The sequence below is a fragment of the Schistocerca nitens genome, chromosome 3, assembly GCF_023898315.1.
Source record: "Schistocerca nitens isolate TAMUIC-IGC-003100 chromosome 3, iqSchNite1.1, whole genome shotgun sequence".
Lineage (NCBI taxonomy): Eukaryota > Metazoa > Arthropoda > Insecta > Orthoptera > Acrididae > Schistocerca > Schistocerca nitens.
Window position 1 is genome coordinate 865,597,027 of NC_064616.1, and position 21,508 is coordinate 865,618,534.

General features: G+C 41.1%; 1 protein-coding gene across 1 annotated transcript in view; it reads left to right on the top strand.

The window, feature by feature from the left end:
• Window positions 1-988: 988 nt before the first annotated feature.
• LOC126248900 (uncharacterized) overlaps window positions 989-21,508 on the top strand; it is a 367,279-nt gene continuing 346,759 nt past the window's right edge. The window contains exon 1 of the mRNA XM_049950373.1: window positions 989-1,145. The gene's annotated coding sequence lies outside the window, so the exon portion shown is untranslated. The remainder of the gene's footprint in view (window positions 1,146-21,508) is intronic.

The window sequence follows — 21,508 nt, forward strand, 5'->3', positions numbered from 1 at the left end:
AACTAACCTAAGGACAGCACACAACACCCAGCCATCACGAGGCAGAGAAAATCCCTGACCCCGCCGGGAATCGAACCCGGGAACCCGGGCGTGGGAACGTCCACTTTAAGCGATCTCTTGCAGACGCTGCTACTGTTTTCGATATTCATTCCATGTCTCTTAATACGCTACGAAATTTCAGATAGCAATTTCTAACAAAACTATCGTTTCTTGCGTTCCGTTCGTACTTCTGCACATTGATTATAAAAGAAATGTAGAGAACTCGAAGAGCCATGGGATAAATGGCATCATTATTGTTCTCATTACGATTAATCGCGAAGCATGCTGTTTTTATATTAAGAGAGTATTGAAAGAAAAGTGTGGGTAACAAAGGCAAGATATAAATATCTTGCTTGTGAACTGAAATGCGTGTCTGTTATACAAGATGCATATTCCAGTAAACAAAATACAGTCGGAAATGTAGCAGATGTCACTGAGTTTCTCAGACGTACACCAGCAACACAGAAAACATGAGCGTCAAAACGAGTTTACAGATAATTGTATGATACCTGTCGTTAATTGACAAATTACATTTGCAGCAATGGAAATATGTCTGTCTGCTAAGAAGTAATCTATTTACGGTTTTGTGGATCTAATTTATGGCGCGTTAGTCGTATATTAACTGAAATAGATACCAGTTTTGACATAACAGAGATTTTGTTTGGACTTCTCACCGTGTATTAGCGCCAAGCAGAGTCGCAGCTGATATCGTGTGAAATTGTTTACGATGTACGCACGCTGTTACTTCATTTAAAACTTATACCTGCTGTTTCTTGGAACTGTAACTTTTGCGCTTCTAACTTAAGACACAGAAAAGCACACATCTAATGAGCATCGCATCTAACGTTAGCCCAAAGAGTGATGAACTCGTTGGAAAGGGGAAAGAAATTAAATCCTCGCTGCCGCGGCGGCTGCCTACCTCAAGTACTGGTTGCGCAAGAAGTAGAGTTTCTTCGCAATTGAAGGTCTTTGGGTACAGCCGCTCAAAACCCGTTCCTCTGTTTATTCTGGAGCCTTTTGCTTGTTCAATCGTCAGGGTGCGTGAATGTGTAGCGCTGCAACGTGTGAATCAGACCGCACCTCCGATTTACGCCGAATAACATCAGGTAAGTGCGCTCCAGATCATTTTCTCGCTTTCTCCCGAGACGTGAAAGACAGCAGCACTGCTGTCTGCTCCAGTGTCGCTTAATTTAATCTGAACAACAGACCATATGTACGAGTGACGTTTCGAAAAGGAGGTCGGAAAAGCTACAGTAGAGATTCTTCTGTATTTGTGCTGCACCTGGCAGTGTGTAAAAACTCAAATGTCGTTTAAACTACAATGCGACATTTATTGAACGACGTCGGAAAGAACAAGCGTCTGAGGCGTAGCGACGAAGCGCTCAATTGTTGAAAATAAGGTGCGTGAAATAAGACTGCAAAATGTATTTATTTGCTCAGAAGGCAATTGTTTCTTAGCGCGGAACACTGTAGTACTACTGAAATAAAGTTTGCCTATATCCGTTGTGTGCATCGACGTTTTAGTGAGTAGCAAAGCGCGTCGTTCTGGAAGTCAAACGCTAACAATGTCAGTGGGCTACCACTGGTATTCTCCGTGCTTCGGAGAATCAGAAACTTGGTTTGTATCGTTCAATACAATGAAACGTCGTGCATACAGGAACAAAGTTTTGTAATGGCGCAGTAAATTCCCTACATTTGCCGCTGAAACGGAAGCACATACAGGATAACTGAAGTGAAACAACAGCAATAGTAGTGTGTCAAGCTGTAATTCGTCTGCAATGAAAAGTTGCGGTGGTTACTCTTACCTCATGAGTTTTACGTTTTTATTCAGATTCAGGCCACAGCTCCTGTAGTGTCTGGTGCGTTGAGTCTGATAATCGAAGTATCATCGCGGGTATTAATTGTGTGTGATCTTTCAGCAGTATTATTTTTATAATTGTAGTTTATCAAGTGTTACAGCACATGTGTTACTGTACGAGAGCTGTACTCTCGATTACAGATTATGACAGTTGAATAATTACTTTGCAAAAGCATCAAAATTTAATGAATTTTCACGTTTTCACTTATTGCAATTCCTTAAAAACGTGATCTTCTGCCGTAAACTTTAGAAGCTTGCAAGTGTTCCGTACTCATATAAAATGAAGATACCTACGTCTACTTGCAGATTCTATTAACAGTTCCTCAACGAATACGCACAGAAAAAAAAAAAAATCACTGTAGCTGATTCTAAATGAAGCAAAACGTATGGCACTGGCAGTTATAAAATTGGTTCTTTGTACTAATCAGATGGGGACTTACGCAAATCATACTTCGTGATTTTTAGAGTTATTTCCACACGAGTGTCTGATTCGGAGTTTAACGATTAACCGACATTTTTAGTGCCTGTAAAGAGATCGTAGGTTGAATGTCTTTGCTGTTACAAAATATATGCGAGATTGTAGGAGGAATTGGACGTCAAGGAAAGAATAATGGAAGAGAGCCTTTCCCTGAGTCCGGCGCCGTAGTGAAACGAGGGTATCGCCAGGGTCAGGGCAGATGAGGCGCTATCGTGTGGGTCAGTGCGAAATCACGAAAACGCGCAACACATAACTCCAACCGTTCTGTCTTCCTTACCTTTAGAAGAACGTGATCAAAAACATCAATCTGTCCTTTCTACCCTTATTTTCTTTCTTCTTTTCCTTCTTCTTCTGCCCAGACTAAATAAAAATTGCATTATCGTATAACAACCGAATAGCTCTGAAGTACTTATTCAAATGATTATAACTCTTCCTTATTTGATGATCTTCATGATATGTGCAAAAGTAACTAGGAACGAGGATTTTTCGTCTTTTATACCTGCTGGTTATCAAATTTGTCTAAGCTCTATGATCTTGATATTGGGCTGCCTAACCCGAAAGATTTGCAGGGATGTGGCAGGCAGTCCTTTTAGCGAATGATATCATTATAGAATTTTTCCGAGTTCCAAACATCGTCTTTATAATTACAGACCCGTTAAATTCTCGGCAGAACAGTAGTAGTTTAATGTCCAAGTATTGTTGTTTCCACCAAGGTTTATTTGGTGCTACGTTACAAGCAGGTTTCGAGAACAATTATGAGTGTTTTAAATGCTATTACAGGGTCAATACTACCACTGACGCAAATAAGAAAAAAATACAGGTTCCTTCTGCGAGTCATAGAATGGCATCGTCATCGCAGTCTCTTCTCTTTGCGTGGGCGGCAACGCGGTGTTACTTCGTGGTCGTTTTGTGACAGTGATGAGGAACTAGCAGAAGGCGTCCGTCTCTTGGATGCAGGGAACGGCTTTCCGGAGATACTTGCTTGTTTGCTGCTGCTTTCTGCACGAAAATCGCTTCTTTTCACATCCTCAAAAATAACGTAATTAGTGTTTCGTTTCACATAATGTCAGTGTCGGAGGGGCATTAAATACAAAAGAAAAAAATAAATAAAGTATGATGATTATTTTGCAGCTCATTTGGAACAATATGTTGCAAATGAGACATTGTCTAATTTTGCCGGATTGCATACGTAATCCAATCATCCTTGTTCCGAAAATTCCAAGAAGTTTAGGTTGAATGTTCCTCTAATTCGACCTCGTAAATAATTTTGTAGATGCATATATGCTGTATTCCATTACATTTATCTGCGCCTACGTGTGTCTCAAATGTTCTTTTCTATTTAATGTGGTTAAACAAAGAGGCACCTAGAAAGTGTTTCGTATAACACGTAAAGAACACAACTATGAAACTGTACCCCTATCCGCGCTGAAGACGTTATGACCACTCGAAAGTACTGTATAACTCTAAACATTGGACTTTTTAGCTGCATGTTAGGGAAGATACTCGGTCAAAATTTTCTTGTATGTTGCGCAGTTCGATGTGGCTTTCATTTTTTGCCGTACACGCATTAACCGATACTCCAGCTCTTGCCACATACGACGAACACGAGGTGAAACTTAATTAGTTGGTTAGTTAGTTGTTTATTCACTCATAGATTATTTGAAAAATGATATTAGACGCGTGAGACAGAATAGCTTCTTTTATTCTTTCCCTATAGCCATAATATCGTCGACATTGTGTACACGCGGTTTCATATAGCACGAAGAAGAGAAAGAATAAATTTGGAGAAGTAATGTCTAGCGAACGTGTTGGCTGTCACAGCCACATAATTATTCCAATAATTCGTTCAAAAATAGCGCATTATCGGAAGAGAAAGAAGAATATCAAGAAAGTGGTCGATTGTTGTCGCTCTTACTTCAGCAGCGCTCTAACTTCGTGTGGAAGCTAAAACTTGATAGGGGTTGCGTCCAATAGTAACGCCAAAAACTTCCGATGGACGTCTGTTTGATGCTGGAACAGGTAAATGCAGTGCGTGTAAATAGACAAAAAGACACCATATTGTTTGTTTACGTTATCTTAGAGTAATCGTTGGAATTAGTGACGTCCGTCAAATATCTAGTGATTTCCACCCGGATCGATTGGAGGTGGGACGATCACATAAATCTGTTTGGGTGAAGGCAAGTGCCAGACTGAGTATAGCCGAAGAATCCTGAGAGAGTGCATCTCAGCGAGAAGTAGGTCACTATGCTCTTATCCAGCCGATTCTTGAGCATTGATCATCAGTCTGAGACCCTTTCCATGTCTGATTCATGCAAAAAGTTGGACGGAAGGGCTTACTTTTAACATTTCGAGGGTATGTATTCCAAGACTAGGCGAGAAATGGTATTCCCTTCCACATATACGAGGGAGTGGAAATCTTTAAAGCTTTTTAAATAAAACAGACATTATTAACACTCTACGTATTTCTTCTTGATGTCTACATATTTCTTTCTCAGCATAGTCACCCTGGCGGCAAACACATTTCTTCAAACGAGAAACCAATTTGTTGATACCGTCATTGTAGAATGTTTAACTTTTTTGGCGAGGCCACAACCTTAACTCTTTTTGCACCGCTTCATCACTATTAAGTGAGGTCCTCGAAGGTGTTCTTAATGTTTTGGAAACACATGAACATCGGATGGGGCAAAACTGTATGGAGGGTGATCGATAACAGTGAACGCAAGGCGACGGATTGTTACAGATGTCGCAGAGCTCGTGTGTGGTCTGGTATTGTCATGCTGAAAAAGAGGATGCTCCATGCGTGTACGAACTCTTTGAATTCGAAAACTCGACTATAGCATGCTGACTCTCACGCATCGACACAATTACGTTGCCATGTTACACGCTACAATTCGGAGCGCTCTAGCAGAAGAGGGCTGCAAATATGTAGTCATGAAGAATGAAGATGTACAATGTAAAAAATGGCTCAAATGGCTCTGAGCACTATGGGACTTAACATCTGAGGTCATCAGTCCCCTAGAACTTAGAATTACTTTAACCTAACTAACCTAAGGATATCACACACATCCATGCCCGAGGCAGGATTCGAACCTTCGACCGTAGCGGTCGCGCGGTTCCAGACTGAAGCGCCTAGAACCGCTCGGCCACACCGGCCGGCTGTACAATGTAAAAAGAAACGATTGTTTTATTTAATAAACTTTAAGAGTTTTCACATAAAAATTCGGAGGCATTACTTTTCAGTACGCCCTCGTATAACGTGTAATGTTCGTGACTGTAACATAATGAAATCGAAATTACGCGGAGCCGTACAGACCGTAACATTCTCTTTGCATTCGCGAAATGAGGGTAGAATAAAAAAAGCTCACTACGTACTCTTCCGTGGCATGCGGACTACAGATGCAGACGTAGATTCATCTTCAATCTGAGGCACTTCATACGAATATAACACAGAAAGGTACAATGTTGACGTCACCACATTGGCATTGTATGTCTCTTTACATTTCCGAAACTGATATGCGAATTGTCTGAAATGACTAGAGGAAACTTTTTGTAATTCTTTTTTCTTCAATCAATCAATTTGGTTAACATTACATAAAATCCACACGCCTCTCCTAACTGCCGATACACACCGTCAGTTACCTACAAAATTCGTGTCAACCGTTGTTTATCGGTGTGTAGCTGTCATTTAAGCAAAGGAAGCAGTCCGTAGAACTGTAAAGAGTTTCTTTTTGACTTTGCTAAATGTGACTTATGTATCTAAGAAAAGAAAGCTGTAGGACGCTGTAAGAGTCGATCGGAATTAACGGCAGCTTTCGTGGCTACTTTGCTAAGGCAAAAAAATTTTACTACATTTTTCCTCACGATAGGACTTCAGATACTGATAACGATATAGATGCAAAATATTTCGAAGTTCTTCATTTCAGATGTCGCATAAATTTGGTGCCGGAGAGTTAAAAAATCTCTAATGAGAAAGGTATCGGAAAAAAGTGATGCAGACTAAATCAATGGATGTCTTTGTTCATACTGTAAATATTATAGTCTCTTATCGTCATGAATATTATGTACATAATATACATAATTCTGCACAACAGATATCATCTAAAAGAAAGCGTACAGCGAAATGGGGAAAAATCTAGACCGTGTCTCTACTTACGCATTCGTAATCTATAACTTTCGTGATCAGACTGAATGGTTAATTTTTGCCAATATTATATGGCTGACTTCAAGAACCGATCGGGAACTTCGGACGATGCGTTCGAAGGTCAGTGTTGTATATAGAAAATCTCACGCTAGACTCACCGAAGTCTGGCAAAATAGGAAAGAAAACTTTCGATTTTTACCTACTTTAACTTTTTGTTTTGTTTTGCGAGATTAAGTTCCTTTTCCTTTTGGATTCTTAGTCAGGTAATAAAAATTCTGGATTAATGTTTTTTTATTCGAATTTACCCTTACGAAGAAGTACAGATATTTGAGATTTCATCTAGTACAACGAATGAAATCGAACGTTAGACTAATAACATTTACATCAGTGGAACTCATCTTACAGAATATGGACAGAAAAATTTATTATAGATGCATTACTACAATTTCAAGTTTACAGTTGTGACACTATTTTGAAGATACGGTGTTTAGTACACTATTATTATCTTCTCTATTTAAAAATCTAAACAAATATGTGTGGCCTCCATCAACCTATATTACGGTCGGACTCATTCCTAAGTAAGTTTTGTGTAAAAACGTCAGACCGTCTGCGACTCAACATGGTTCTCAACTGTCACCTTTAATTGTGTGTTCATGCTGTGGAAGAAATATTTGGATGCTACACTGTACACTATTTTACTGTTTTGCAGTAGTTACGGGGAACAAATGATATAGGGTCCGAAATTATGTATTTATTTCACGTATGTTTACTACTTACGAATCTCGAATTAACATTACATCCAAGGTGAACCAAAATTCGCGCCACAGCGCCATTCCGTGCATGTCAACAGTACAAAAATGTCCGTAGCAAAATTTCGCCCCTTGCATATTTACGGAAGAAAATGGACGTCAAAGAGCGACAATTTGGCTGTACTATAATCATATATATGCTACGTACCTATAATCAACCGTTTTTAGCTTCAATGCTTAGGTACTACAGTTTTGCGTTAGAATATTCGACTTCGAGATTTCTTTGCAGGTCGAATGAGACCCTACATTTTCTTCCCTGATTAAAGAGACCTCTCTGCTCGAGAGGCCATTTATAGGATGCCTCCGGGATGTGTCTGAGGAGTACTTCTTCACCACTATTGAACTGTTAACACGTATACCGGAGAGGTATTATCAAACGAGTTCTAATGTCAAAATTCTTATGACGGCATCTAACGCCGTTTGGCATATGGAGAAAATATCTGTAGGGCTCTCTAAAGGGTTCCAACAGTTAGTCAAAATTAGGTTTATAATACCACTGCTCTTGCACAGTATTTAAGAAACTTCTTGCATGCGTTCGTCGTTAGGATGCAGGAACGCTCTCTTAACTGAATCCAGGAAGTAACGTAGGTGGTTCCAATTTCGATAAAAACTGCCAATGCAAACATTTACTGGAATACAAAACAGTTTACTTAAAATGTCATCTGAGACCTTTTATTACGAAATGTCATATGCACCTCTGTTCGCAATATAAATGACAAATACGTTACTTTAGTAACTTCCTTATCATCCTTCCTGGATTCTAAACCCAATACCAAACATCACAGTAGGATGGACTGCTGTCTTGAAATATCTTATTCTGAGCTTCACGTAGTCCCTCCAAATCATTCCAATTAGATCCATCCTTAACGTCTACAGCCTTCTTCGGTGTAGAATACACATTAAAAGCATAGCTAACATTATGCACACGCTAAGGTACACCCGTAGAATCAAACCCCTGAACAGAAAATTTACCAAACTTATTACTGATAGGTATTAGGGGGTTTTCAATAGTTCCTTGATCTTCGTATATAATTTGAGGAGCGGCATTCTCTTTAGTAATACGTTCACTACGTAAATTAATCCTATATGCGTACACCTTTACCTTATTAACAATAACTTTATCACACATGTTTTTAAAGAACATCAATTCGTCTTTAATATCGTACTGAGAAATCCTGTGAAAATTAACTGCATAAGTATCAAACTTATTCTGCCCATAATTAAAAACAACATTAAAGGTATTAACTGTGTTATCCGTTTAGCCAGAGGTCCAAACCGTGGTACTGGCGTAACTAATATCTTACGTTTCCACATCCGTCTGGCGAATACTCGACGTCGTCATCTTCATTCTCCAACGAAGAGCCGATATCTACAAAGGCGTCCTCATTGTTTTCCGACGAGGTATCATTCTCCTCCTTAACACACAAAGAGTGACTTTCCTATGCAGGTCTAGGCGCTTCAGTCCGGAACCGCGCGCCTGCTACGGTCACAGGTTCGAATCCTGCCTCGGGCATGGATGTGTGTGATGTCATTAGGTTAGTTAGGTTTAAGTAGTTTCTAAGTCTAGGGGACTGATGACCTCAGATGTTGAGTCCCATAGTGATTAGAGCCATTTCAACCATCTGAACTTGTATTTGAAAATTCGTATGTACCACATTTAATCTGCTTAGTAGGACCTGATCACCGATACACATTTAGTTAGATACAAATATAACAAGTCAACAATGCGTAATTGTAAGACCAGGTTTCTTCTAACATTAACAGTAACTGGCCTTCCCTCAACAAAACGCTTCAAAATATAGGCGTACCTTTTCCAGCAGTTCCAGTTGAATTCCTCGAATACGATTACTTCATGCAAACATGCACCCTCCTAGGTGCATTTTTTTATTTTCTTATTCTGGTCTGACTGTAGCATACACTGTTTCTTAAACGAGGCACACCTTACGACTGCCGTTTATTTGGATTGAATTTAATAATTTTTGGTTGGATATGTCAGAAATATTCATGAAGATTTATAATAAGTTAAAAAATTACCTCTCATAGGACATAAATAATCACAAAATTTATCAATGAAGAGATGTTAAACATAAATACTACGTTCAGTAAGAGCGTCCACTTCCACTGTTTCGAATACTATGTCTGTGACAGTATTACTTTCACAAAGCGTACTTAATCTTCAAAAAACATGCTCAAAACGATCTCCCCGCATCTCCCAACATATAGCGACACGCCATATAGTGCTTTTCTGTGCCCTTTGCAGCATAGCTGCACCCACAGCTACAAGATCAGCATTGAAGCACACTTCCAGTTCTATCACATTCATTAGAGTACAATAAACATAACATAGTTTGGTAATTACCTGTTAAGCGGATTGTTAGGCCTACTGATGACGTACTGTCCTACAGTAATTTCATGGACATGAAAACAGTAAGCAAGATAGTTGGTACTAATCGATGGCACCAATTTTAGGAGAGTATACCGGAATCTGGCTCCGAATGTAGTTGATGAAGTAGTGTGAAACAAAACACTTAGACGATGTGGTTATGCGATATGCGTGGTCGCAGGGGAACTACCTAGGACAAGAAAACAGGAATAGGCCAAAAAGGAGAGCGGTGGAGAGTTTTTTATGTTAATTGATTCTTTCATCGCTTCTTGGTAGAACAACATAATAATAAATGAAAAACACTATACTGCGTATGTTCTATAGGACTAATTTATTCATGTTAACCGGTTTTCGGCTTACAAGGCCATCATCAGACTTTAACTATCGTCATTAAAGAAGTTACAATGTTTGTAAACAACATTGGAAAATATGTTACTCATCTAGACAGAGGCACAAACACGCAGTAAACGTCGTCTTTGACAGTGAAATAATAAGGCAGTTTAGAAGGTAAAAAACTGAAAAATATATACAGGGTAACTCACCTAAAAATTGCACCGCAGATATTGCGGAAATGGACAGTGCTATTGATCTGCGATTTTCCCGGGATGGACTGGTAGTCAGCGGCTCGTATTGTTAGCCAATAAACGAATTGTAATAATACTTATAATGTGTATTTTTTGTGCAAACACACACTTTTTTGAATGGAACGATGCCTATTGACATTAACAAACTAAAAGAAGGGTAAATTAGAATGGCAGTGGTGTTTTTTGCAGGATTGTAGTGCGAGGAGTTTACGATATATCGTATTTTGAAAAGTTTCCACACCGACACTTGTCTGCGCCATTCAACCTGCATACTTGCTAGGTATGATGTTGTTATGTTTGCTTACAGTGTGTTTGTATGTTCCTTGAGTTCACTGCGAATTGCGAGTCAGTCAATGTGTGACATTCCAAGCAGTGGGTCGTGAGTGGACGATGGGATTTACCAATGTAGAAAAAGCCGATATGCTGATGGTGTATGGAGATTATAGGAAGAATGCAGTTCGCTCTTATACGATGTATGCGGCAACATATCGCAACAGACGTCAACCATCTCGACAATTATTTATCAGCCTCTTCAACCAGTTACGTGAAAGTGATAGTGTAACACCTAGACAACGTACAGAAGGCAACAAGTGATGACAGAAGAGGGGGAAATAAACATTATTGCTGCTGTTGCAGTTGATCCGCACGTTAGCTCCAGCCAGGCAAGTGTTCCACGCATTCTCCAACGACATAGGTTGCACCTCTGTCTCATCTCTCAGGAGCTGCGTGGAAATGATTATGAGAATCGTGTTAACTTCTGTACATGGGCATTATGAGAGGATCCTCCAGATATATCATGTATGTTGTTTGGTGATGAAGCCACATTTACCGACCATGGCCAGGTAAACCGCCGAGACACGCTCTATTGGTCTGTTGAGAGTTCTCGTTGGCTTCGTCAGGTGGAATGTCAGCGTCCATGGAGTATAAACGTGTGTGGGATAGTGGACCATCAGCTCATAGGGACTGTTTTTCATAGGCGGAACACTGAACGCGCCCAAGTATCGCAACCTCCTAACAGACCATCTTCCGCGGATACTAGAAGACGTTCCTCTGCATACTAGGAGGAACCTGTGGTACGAGATGATGGCTGTCCAGCCCATAGTGCACGAAGTGCTACAACATGTCCTCACAAACTATTTCCAAATCATTGGATTGGACGCAGAAGACCTGTACCTTGGCCGGATTTGACGCCTGTAGTCTCTTCTCTGTGGGGAAAGCTGAAAGACGCTGTCTTCAAGGACATATCAACTACATCCGATGATATGCAGCGACGCATTGCTGCAGCCTGCTCGGACATCTCCGCTGAAATGCTAGCATGTGTGCAGCAGTCGTTCCATACCAGACAGGAAGCATGTATTGCTGCTGCCGGTGGTCATTTTGAACACAACCTGTGATGGTCAGTTGTCTCGTTACTAGACAGGCTCCATATACATAGTGTGTGCACTTATGTTGTTCTTTAGTGTGTGCTACGAAAGGTATTGTACAAGTGTTGGTTGGGTACTTTTCAAAATACGATATCTCGTAAATGACGTGCTCTAGAATCCTGGAACTAGCATCACTGACATTCTAATTTACCCGATTTTTAGTTTGTTAATGTCAATGGGCATTATTCCATTTTAAAAACGTACATATTTGCGCAAAAAATACGCTTTCTAAGTATTATTACAATCTGTTGACAGGCTAAACCCCTTACTACTAATCCATTCCGTGAAAAACGCACATCAATATCTCTTTCTATTTCTGCAATCTTTTCGGTGCAAGTTTTAGGTAATTCACTCTGCATCCAGGAAAAACATTAACACTATACTCGAAAAACTGTGGCTACATAACAGTTTACATTAAATATACAAACCCAGTAAAATAAAATTAGTACTCGACAAGGCTACTTCTGATGTGGTACACATGGAAATTGATACAGGAACCAAGTAAAAGAAAGAATTAGCAGTTGTAACAACAGAACATGTGGAGAACATAGGTAATCACAATAACATAAAAAGAAATGAATTAACGCAGGAAAATGGAGGAACAGAAGGATTTTTTACTTTGGGAGAAGAAGTACAACTGAAGAAAAAGAAAGTGTTGCTGTGAATGGAGCGGAAGGTATACAGAGGTCTAGTGTGTGGAAGAACACGCAGTGAACATTTAAAGGCAAAATACGTCCTGAAAAGTGGAGTAATAGAAACAGTTGTAATTTCATTTCTTTGTTAATACTGAATAATTACACATGGTTTATGAAAGACTAGCTGTAATTACTGAATAGCGATTAAGAGTCGAGATGCCATGCCACACAGCCTAAAATTAGAAAATATAAAATATTTAACTTAGACCCGGAATGGAACTCTCGAATTCGAATGTTCTAACGCAAACTCTGCCCAGTGCATTTACTCAGCAACAGAGTTATGCAGAATAGAACCAAGATATTTGTCGTACACGCGACTACAGTGTTTCAAAATAGTATTTCTTTGGCGACCATTTTCTACCCAAAATATATACGGGACGAAATTCTGTTGCAGACAGTTTTGTAGCGTTAGCATGCAAGAAATAGCGCTCCGGCGTCCTGTTGCACGAATCTTTGTCCATCCTGTATGGGTGTACCAAATCCTTAGAGTCAGTACTATACTGACAACAGAGGATCGTAAACTGAATATTTTGAAATAAGGAACTAATGGTCAAAAATTGATATGTTAGGCGACAAGGGATCTTGATTGAGCAATGTGTGCGAGACGCGTATTTTTAAACAGCTTATTTATCACGGAAGACAACTACTGCCACATTGACAATGGCGCGCTATCTTCTGTGATTTGGAATTTACCACGATTCAGAGTTCACGACTTGCCGATGTTGGACCATTACTTGTTGCAGTATTTTACAGACTTGCATTAAATGTCAGGAACTACTGCAGGGATTTTGATACGGTTTTCACTAATAGACTCTCGGGATGTTTTGTGTACACATGGTGAAGCAACTAACACAGACCACCCCAAATACACCCTGAATTAATAAATATATCGATCGCTGATTTTCGCCAGGTTGTAGGGGACAATATAACGAATTTTGTGACGCTCGCAAGTAATTTTTATCGTTTATAGTCACCGAATTACGAACCGACTTTGTTTTTTTTTTCTGGCAGAACTATGTACTTTTTCTGTGGTATGTGAAAGAAGCTTCTGACAGAAGTTCAAAGACATAACATGTATGGGACTTGATCAAATAGTATCAAGATAGTAGCGCCGCTGCCCCTTCGTCAGGAGATGAGGTTCCACAAACGTCTGCCCTAACACGTAGTGCAAATGTCACTACGAGGCACGTAGGAAGTACGAGAGGGATAAACCAAACGACAGTTTTGCACTGTCGCCTGATAAACAAAGTAAGAGTCTACGGAATATCAGACCAGCTGTGTGGCTGGATTGAAGAGTTTTTAGCAAACAGAACACAGCATGTTGTTCTCAATGGAGTGGCGTCTACAGACGTTAAAGTAACCTCTGGCGTGCCACAGGGGAGTGTTATGGGACCATTTCTGTTCACAATATACATAAATGACCTAGTAAATAATGTCGGAAGTTCCATGCGGCTTTTCGCGGGTGATGATGTAGTATACAGAGAAGTTGCAGCATTAGAAAATTGCAGCGAAATGCAGGAAGATCTGCAGTGGATAGGCACTTGGTGCAGGGAGTGGCAACTTACCCTTAACATAGACAAATGTAATGTATTAAGAATATATAGAAAGAAGGATCCTTTATTGTATGATTATATGATAGCGGAACAAACACTGGTATCAGTTACTTCTGTAAAATATCTGGGAGTATGCGTACGGAACGATTCGAAGTGGAATGATCGTATAAAATTAATTGTTGGTAAGGCGGGTGCCAGGTTGAGATTCATTGGCAGAGTCCTTAGAAAATGTAGTCGATCAACAAAGGAGGTGGCTTACAAAAGACTCGTTCGACCTATACTTGAGTATTGCTCATCAGTGTGGGACCCGTACCAGGTCGGGTTGACGGAGGAGATAGAGAAGATCCAAAGACGAGCGGCGCGTTTCGTCACAGGGTTATTTGGTAAGCGTGACAGCGTTACGGTGATGTTCAGCAAACTCAAGTGGCAGACTCGGCAAGAGAGGCGCTCTGCATCGCGTTGTAGCTTGCTGTCCAGGTTTCGAGAGGGTACGTTTTTGGATGAGGTATCGAATATATAGCTTCCCCCTACTTATACCTCTCGAGGAGATCACGAATGTAAAATTAGAGAGATTCGAGCGCGCACGGATACTTTCCGGCAGTCGTTCTTCCCGCGCACCATACGCGACTGGAACAGGAAAGGGAGGTAATGACAGTGGCACGTAAAGTGCCCTCCTACACACACCGTTAGGTGGCTTACGGAGTATCAATGTAGATGTAGAATTTTCTGAGAACACTACATTCCATCTCATTTCATACTCTTCAAATTTCGCTGCATCTGCAACTTCATGGCAGTGGCTTATAGAATTGGTTATAGGTCTCCGAATGTTATCTACGAAAAGTTCAAAGTGACGCGGCATAGCTGTGCAAAATTTTATTTAAGGGAGAAACATCGTTTACAAACCATGGCCAAGTCAATCTACGCAACTGGCACTAATCGTCAGCTGAAAATCCAAGCTGACTCAAAGAAAAGAATAAAAACAACGCTCTTGTTCTATCGACGTTTGGCACGCGTTTTACAAGACCCTCTGTCCGAGGCGTCTCCAGACGTGTCTTCGGTGGTCATCGGGTCTCAGTTCGAAGCGGCACTCTCCACTGAAGACAATTCTACTCCAGTCAATGACACTCCAGGCCAAAGACGTGTGTGGACACGCCCCGGACAGCGGTGAGATACTAGCTTTACTGTCGCCCGCCGTGCGACCCGACATCCAGAGATGTCACAACTTAGGTTGTCATCCACAGCACCTTTAATTTTGCGATGCATTTACAAGTTTAGTGTTAGTTCTTGTTCGGTGTTAATGTCTTGTGATGGGAGAGTGAGTAATAGTTAAAACTAGTCTCATCTGTCAGAAATTCACCAGCTCTAAATCGTCGCAGAAGGTCAGTCGCGTTTTTATTTTTTTTTATTTTTTTGGCGGCTATGTTTTACGAGTTTGCTTAATTTAAATAAAGAAATATCTTTAGTAAATCCACTCAAAAATGGCAAATCCTAGATAAAATTACGCACAGTATTGCAAAACTTATATTCGGCGTTTGTAAATACGCGTGTCATGGTTTTAAGTGTTTTTATCGCAGACAGTAAACCTGAAAAATTAGAACCGTCTCCTGAAGTATTTTACATCTATACATATGACTAATAATAAAGTCTCTCACCGTGTTTCTCTGTTTGTATGTGAAGGCTAATCACAGGAACTACTGTAGGGATTTCGATGCAGGTTTCACTGGTAGACTGATTCACGAAGAGGTTTTGTGCCTATTGTTAATAAATATTTCGTGCAAATTGTCGGAACGATGTTAAGGTTCCCGCAAAGTTTTTCTGTCCGATTGTGGAACCTTATCTCAGGAACTGCTGTAGTAGTTTTGATAGGGTATTCAATAGTAGACAGGCTATTTGATGAGGAAGGTTTGTGTACACAATCTATTAACGCTACTCCAGTCAAGTCGTCCGGCCGTACATACTGGGTGCTACCCGTTCTATCCAAATGTGTGGATATTCCATAACATTATGCCATAAAAAAGGTTCAAATGGCTCTGAGCACTATGGGACTTAACATCTGAGGTCATCAGTCCCCTAGAACTTAGAACTACTTAAACCTAACTAACCTAAGGACATCACACACATCCATGCCCGAGGCAGGATTCGAACCTGCGACCGTAGCGGTCGCGCGGTTCCAGACTGAAGCGCCTAGAACCGCTCGGCCACTCTGGCCGGCCCACGCTGCATATTTGATGCTGTTTCTTTCCTGAACCGTCATTATGTTTGCAGTTTAAGTCTTGTGAACGAAAATGTCCCGTGGAAGCTTTATAATAGCTCAAATTGGTAAATTTGTGTCTAGACGTGCATTTATATGAAGCATACACAATTCGTTGTCGAAGTGTACCAACCAAAAAAACATCGTGCTGCGAAATAAACTTAATGTACCAGTGTGCTATGAATATCTTTGCACCAAAACAATTTCGTGTTAACTGAATATGCCGTTGGTTCTTGGTAGAACAACATTATAATAAACGAAAAGCGCTAGTGTTAATTTATTGCTTAACCTGTTTTCGGCTTACAAAGCCATCATCAGACGTTTATTGACTATTGTCGCCAAGAAAGTTACAGTGTCTGTAAACTACAGTGGGAAAGAAGTTACACATCTAGACTGAAGCACAAACGCACAGTAAATGACATATTTGATAGTGCGATGGTAATGCAATGAAAAAAGTAAATAGTTGAACAATAGATAATTATAAAGGAAGTAAACAGTAAAAAAAATTTAACACGAAACTTGAAAAGCATGCTGACATAACAGTTTATATTAATAAACAAAACCAGGAAAATAAAATAAAATTAGTACTTGACAAGGCTACTCCAAGAGATATAAAATATGGTTGGTGATACAAAATTTTAACAAAACGCCTGATAAAGCCACCTTTCTTTAATAGATGAAGAAGGCTCTTGGAATCCTAGGTAAAAGTGTACTACATAACAAAAACTTCGCACGAGATTTTTAAAACAAGGTTCTTCATTATTCCTGGAATTTTATTTGAACATAATTGTTATGTAGCGACAAACTTGGCTAGCAAAATGTTACAATGAATTTTATGAGAAACATTGCTTTGTAAGAAAATGAAGACAAAAAAGTCAGGGAACACAAAAGTTTTAAGCGATTTGTTGCTGCCCTGTTGCGTGATCTAAGCCTCTAGAGCACACTTCGTTTTTATAAAGTCCGCTACGTTATTTTTATTGAATTTATTTTTATTGTATCCTTTAATTGCTGTTGTTCGATTTCTTGGTACAGCATACCGCAATGGTAATTTCGCCTTTCGTTGATGTATCTGGATGGCATATTTCACTACTAGTTATAGGTTATTCCAGTGCGAAAACGATAAAAGTTAAAATATCCAACTCTGCTGGCAACACCGTTTCTGAAGACTGGCGAGGTAAGTGGCATTGTCTTCTTCGACACTCATGTTTCATCCGTACACTTAGAAAGAATGACACAACCTTCCCCTTGTATCTTGAACAAGAGTTCTCAACAGTGTCAAAAATTTCTGACTCATTTAATAACTTTTCTTTAAACTGGCTTTGGGGTCAGGTCCATTCAGCCATCTCAGGACTGTAAATTCAATTACGACTATACGAGCGTAAGGACAACACAACACCCAGTCCCCGGTGAAAATCTCCGACCTGGCCGGGAATCAAACTCGGGCTCTTTTCGCATAACAGTCCATTGCGCTGACCGTGCAGTTACCGAGGCGTACAGTGTGTGAGTAATAATCTTCACAGTTATTGTAGCCAATTACGACGCTTGTTTATTCAGAAAGGTTAATGAAACTCATGGGAAGGACAACTACTTATCAAACCGAAAGGAGATTACGAAACTGATGCCGCCTTAGGTCGAATATTTGCTGCGTGGTATTAACTGATCATTAACACAGCAAAGACTAACAGTGTCCTTACGACTCAACATCTGTGTTACGCGGTGCGAGTAATTGGCAGCAGCGAAACAGTAAGAGATTGAAATAACACACGTCGGCTTGTAATTTACGCTAACGATAATACTGGGTGTTTGCGTACGACGCAAGCGCTATCTCCGATGTTGAACGAGAAGCAGCAATAGGCAGGCCCCGAACATCTGATGACGCTGCAGCCAGTTGCCCGGACCTTGCCGCAGGTGGAGTATTGGTGTACCTGATTACAAAGTAGACAATTTAGAAGGGCAGGAAATTTCTTCGCAATTGTGAATATGAACCACCATCGGTTTATATTGGAATGACGACCGTGAAACTTCGTGGCGGGACCGCGATTCTAACCCGGATTTCCCGCTTTGCGCAAGCGGTCACCTTAACCGCTTCGGCTATCCGTGCACGAATCAGGGCCACATCCGAACATCCATATGTCGTCGTCCATGTGTCCCGTCCAGGAAGGCCATACTTATTGAGAACCGAGGACTTGGTATAGGGGAATAAATACGAAATTGCATCGTAGTTCATAATAATACAGGCACTGCTACGTCGAATTTAGAAGAGATCTTGGAAAGAAGCCGGAGTAAATGGTTGCACCGTTTAGTACATGAAACTGGTGCGACAGTAGTATCTGCCCACACGAGTGTACAGAGACTCACACTGAAGCCTTATAAAACAATGATAGTACATTGACAGACAAATACAGATACTAAGGTTCAGGAGTTGCCCCGGGATTCGCCTGAACTGGTTTTGGGAACCGCGAAAAACCTAAATTGGGTGGCCAGAATGGGATGTGAATCCCGCACCTTCACAATGCGAATCCAGTGTCTTAAACACTGCGCCTTTACACAGGGCTGGCAAAGGTTGGAACGCTTGCTTGAGCGTTGTTGGAGCAAGCTGTTATTCAGTTTTCCAGTATTATCCTCAATGTCTCGATGACACTATATCTACCGGGATGGACATAATTATGGAAACACAACCCATTACCATGCCTAATACGTTGTAGGAGATTTGCTGGCGTTCGGTACAGCTTTAAGTTGTCTCGGAATGGATAAAAACAGTTCCTGCGTGGCTTTCAAGCGTATCTTATAATACTCTTCTTGCAAAATAGTGGCAACAACAGCTAACGATGATGTAGGTGGATAGCGATCACGCACCATCCTCACCAAAGTAGACCAGAAAGGTTCCATAATAGTGAGTTCTGATGACTGTGCTAACCAGGGGAGATGCGTCAATTCATCCTCGTACTCACTAAACCAATCCTGGACGGTGCGAGCTTTGTCGTCTTGGAACACTGCATCACCACTGGGGAGCAAACATCGTACCACGGGATGGACCTGGTCAGCCAAAATGGTCGCTTAATTGTTGGTAGTAATGCGACCTTGCAGAGTAACCATGGGGGCCATATATTACCTCAATATGACTGCCCAAATTATTAGTGAACCCCCGCCATGTTTCACTCCTGCGATGTAAACTTGACCTAGAGCTAGAAACAGTTTGAGTCAACACACATTAGAATATTTTACTTTCTTCTGTTGCTCCTTGCCGCAGTGGATACACCGGTTCCCGTGAGAACACCGAAGTTAAGCGCTGTCGGGCGTGGTCGGCACTTGGATGGGTGACCATCCAGGCCGCCATGCGCTGTTGCCATTTTTCGGGGTGCACTCAGCCTCGTGATGCCAATTGAGGAGCTACTCGACCGAATAGTAGCGGCTTCGGTCAAGAATACCATCATGACGACCGGGAGAGCGGTGTGCTGACACCACGCACCTCCTATCCGCATCCTCCACTAAGGATGACACGGCGGTCGGATGGTACCTGTAGGCCACTCGTGGCCTGAAGACGGAGTGGGTTATTTTATTGCTCCTTATTACAGGTTTTATGGCTTCGGCAGCACGTTCCCCAGTTACAGGTATTTGCATCATTGATGAGTGGTTTTGGAATTTCAACTCACGTTGCAGTTACTTGCTTATGGGGCTCCTTTTGTGTAGTTTTGAGGCTGACAGGTTTCGCGAGTGCGACATTGAGTTCGGCAGTGACTTTTGCAGCTGTCGTCCTCTTATTTAACGTCACAGTCCTGTTCAGTGACCGTATGTTACGATCACCCAACACAATTTCGTCGGCGTTGCGACTCAGCGGATGATTTTTTTTCCGGTTTCGTGTATGCTGTACAAATCTTCGCTACTGTGCCTCTTAAAACAAGAAACACTTCGGCTCCCTCGGTTATGAAAGCACCCACCATACGATTACCAACAATTTGCCCATTTTAAAATTCGCTTAGCTCCGACATGATGCACTCACAACCACACAGAACACTGCTGTGACCACGACTGACACTTCCTACGCATTGAAGACATGTTCGAGTATAATGGCTTTTTTGGAGACTAGAAATCTACTCGTTAGGAATCAGCATTGGTATCGAAAAGGACGATCGTGTGAAACCCAGCTCGCGCTATTCGTCCACAAGACTCAGGGGGCCATAGACACGGGTTCCCAGGTAGATGCCGTGTTTCTTGACTTCCGCAAGGCGTTTGATACAGTTCCCCACAGTCGTTTAATGAACAGAGTAAGAGCATATGGACTATCAGACAAATTGTGTGATTGGATTGAAGATCTCCTAGATAACAGAACGCAGCATGTCATTCTCAATGGAGAGAAATCTTCCGAAGTAAGAGTGATTTCAAGTGTGCCGCAGGGGAGTGTCGTAGGACCGTTGCTATTCACAATATACATAAATGACCTTGTGGATAACATCGGAAGTTCACTGAGGCTTTTTGCGGATGATGCTGTAGTTTATCGTGAGGTTGTAGCAATGGAAAATTGTACTGAGATGCAGGAGGATCTGCAACGAATTGACACATGGTGCAGGGAGTGGCAATTGAATCTCAATGTAGACAAGTGTAATGTGCTGCGAATACATGGAAAGAAAGATCCCATATCATTTAGCTACAATATAGCAGGTCAGCAAGTGGAAGCAGTTAATTCCATAAATTATCTGGGAGCAAGCATTAGGAGTGATTTAAAATGGAAAGACCATATGAAGTTAATCGTCGATAAAGCAGATGCCAGACTGAGATTCATTGGAAAAATCCTAAGGAAATGCAATCCTAGAACAAACGAAGTAGGTTACAGTACACTTGTTCGCCCACTGCTTGAATACTTCTAACCGGTGTGGGATCCGTACCAGATGGTGTTGATAGAAGAGATAGAGAAGATCCAACGGAGAGCAGCGCGCTTCGTTACAGGATCATTTAGTAATCGCGAAAGCGTTACGGAGATGATAAATAAACTACAGTGGAAGACTCTGCAAGAAAGACGCTCAGTAGTTCGGTACGGGCTTTTGTTGAAGTTTCGAGAACATACCTTCACCGAGGAGCCAAGCAGTATATTGCTCCCTGCTACGTATATGTCGCGAAGAGACCATGAGGATAAAATCAGAGACATTAGAGCCCACACAGAGGCATACCGACAATCTTTCTTTCCACGAACAATATGAGACTGGAATGGAAGGGAGAACCGATAGAGGTACTCAAGGTACCCTCCGCCACACACCGTCAGGTGGCTTGCGGAGTTTGGATGTAGAAGTAGATGCAC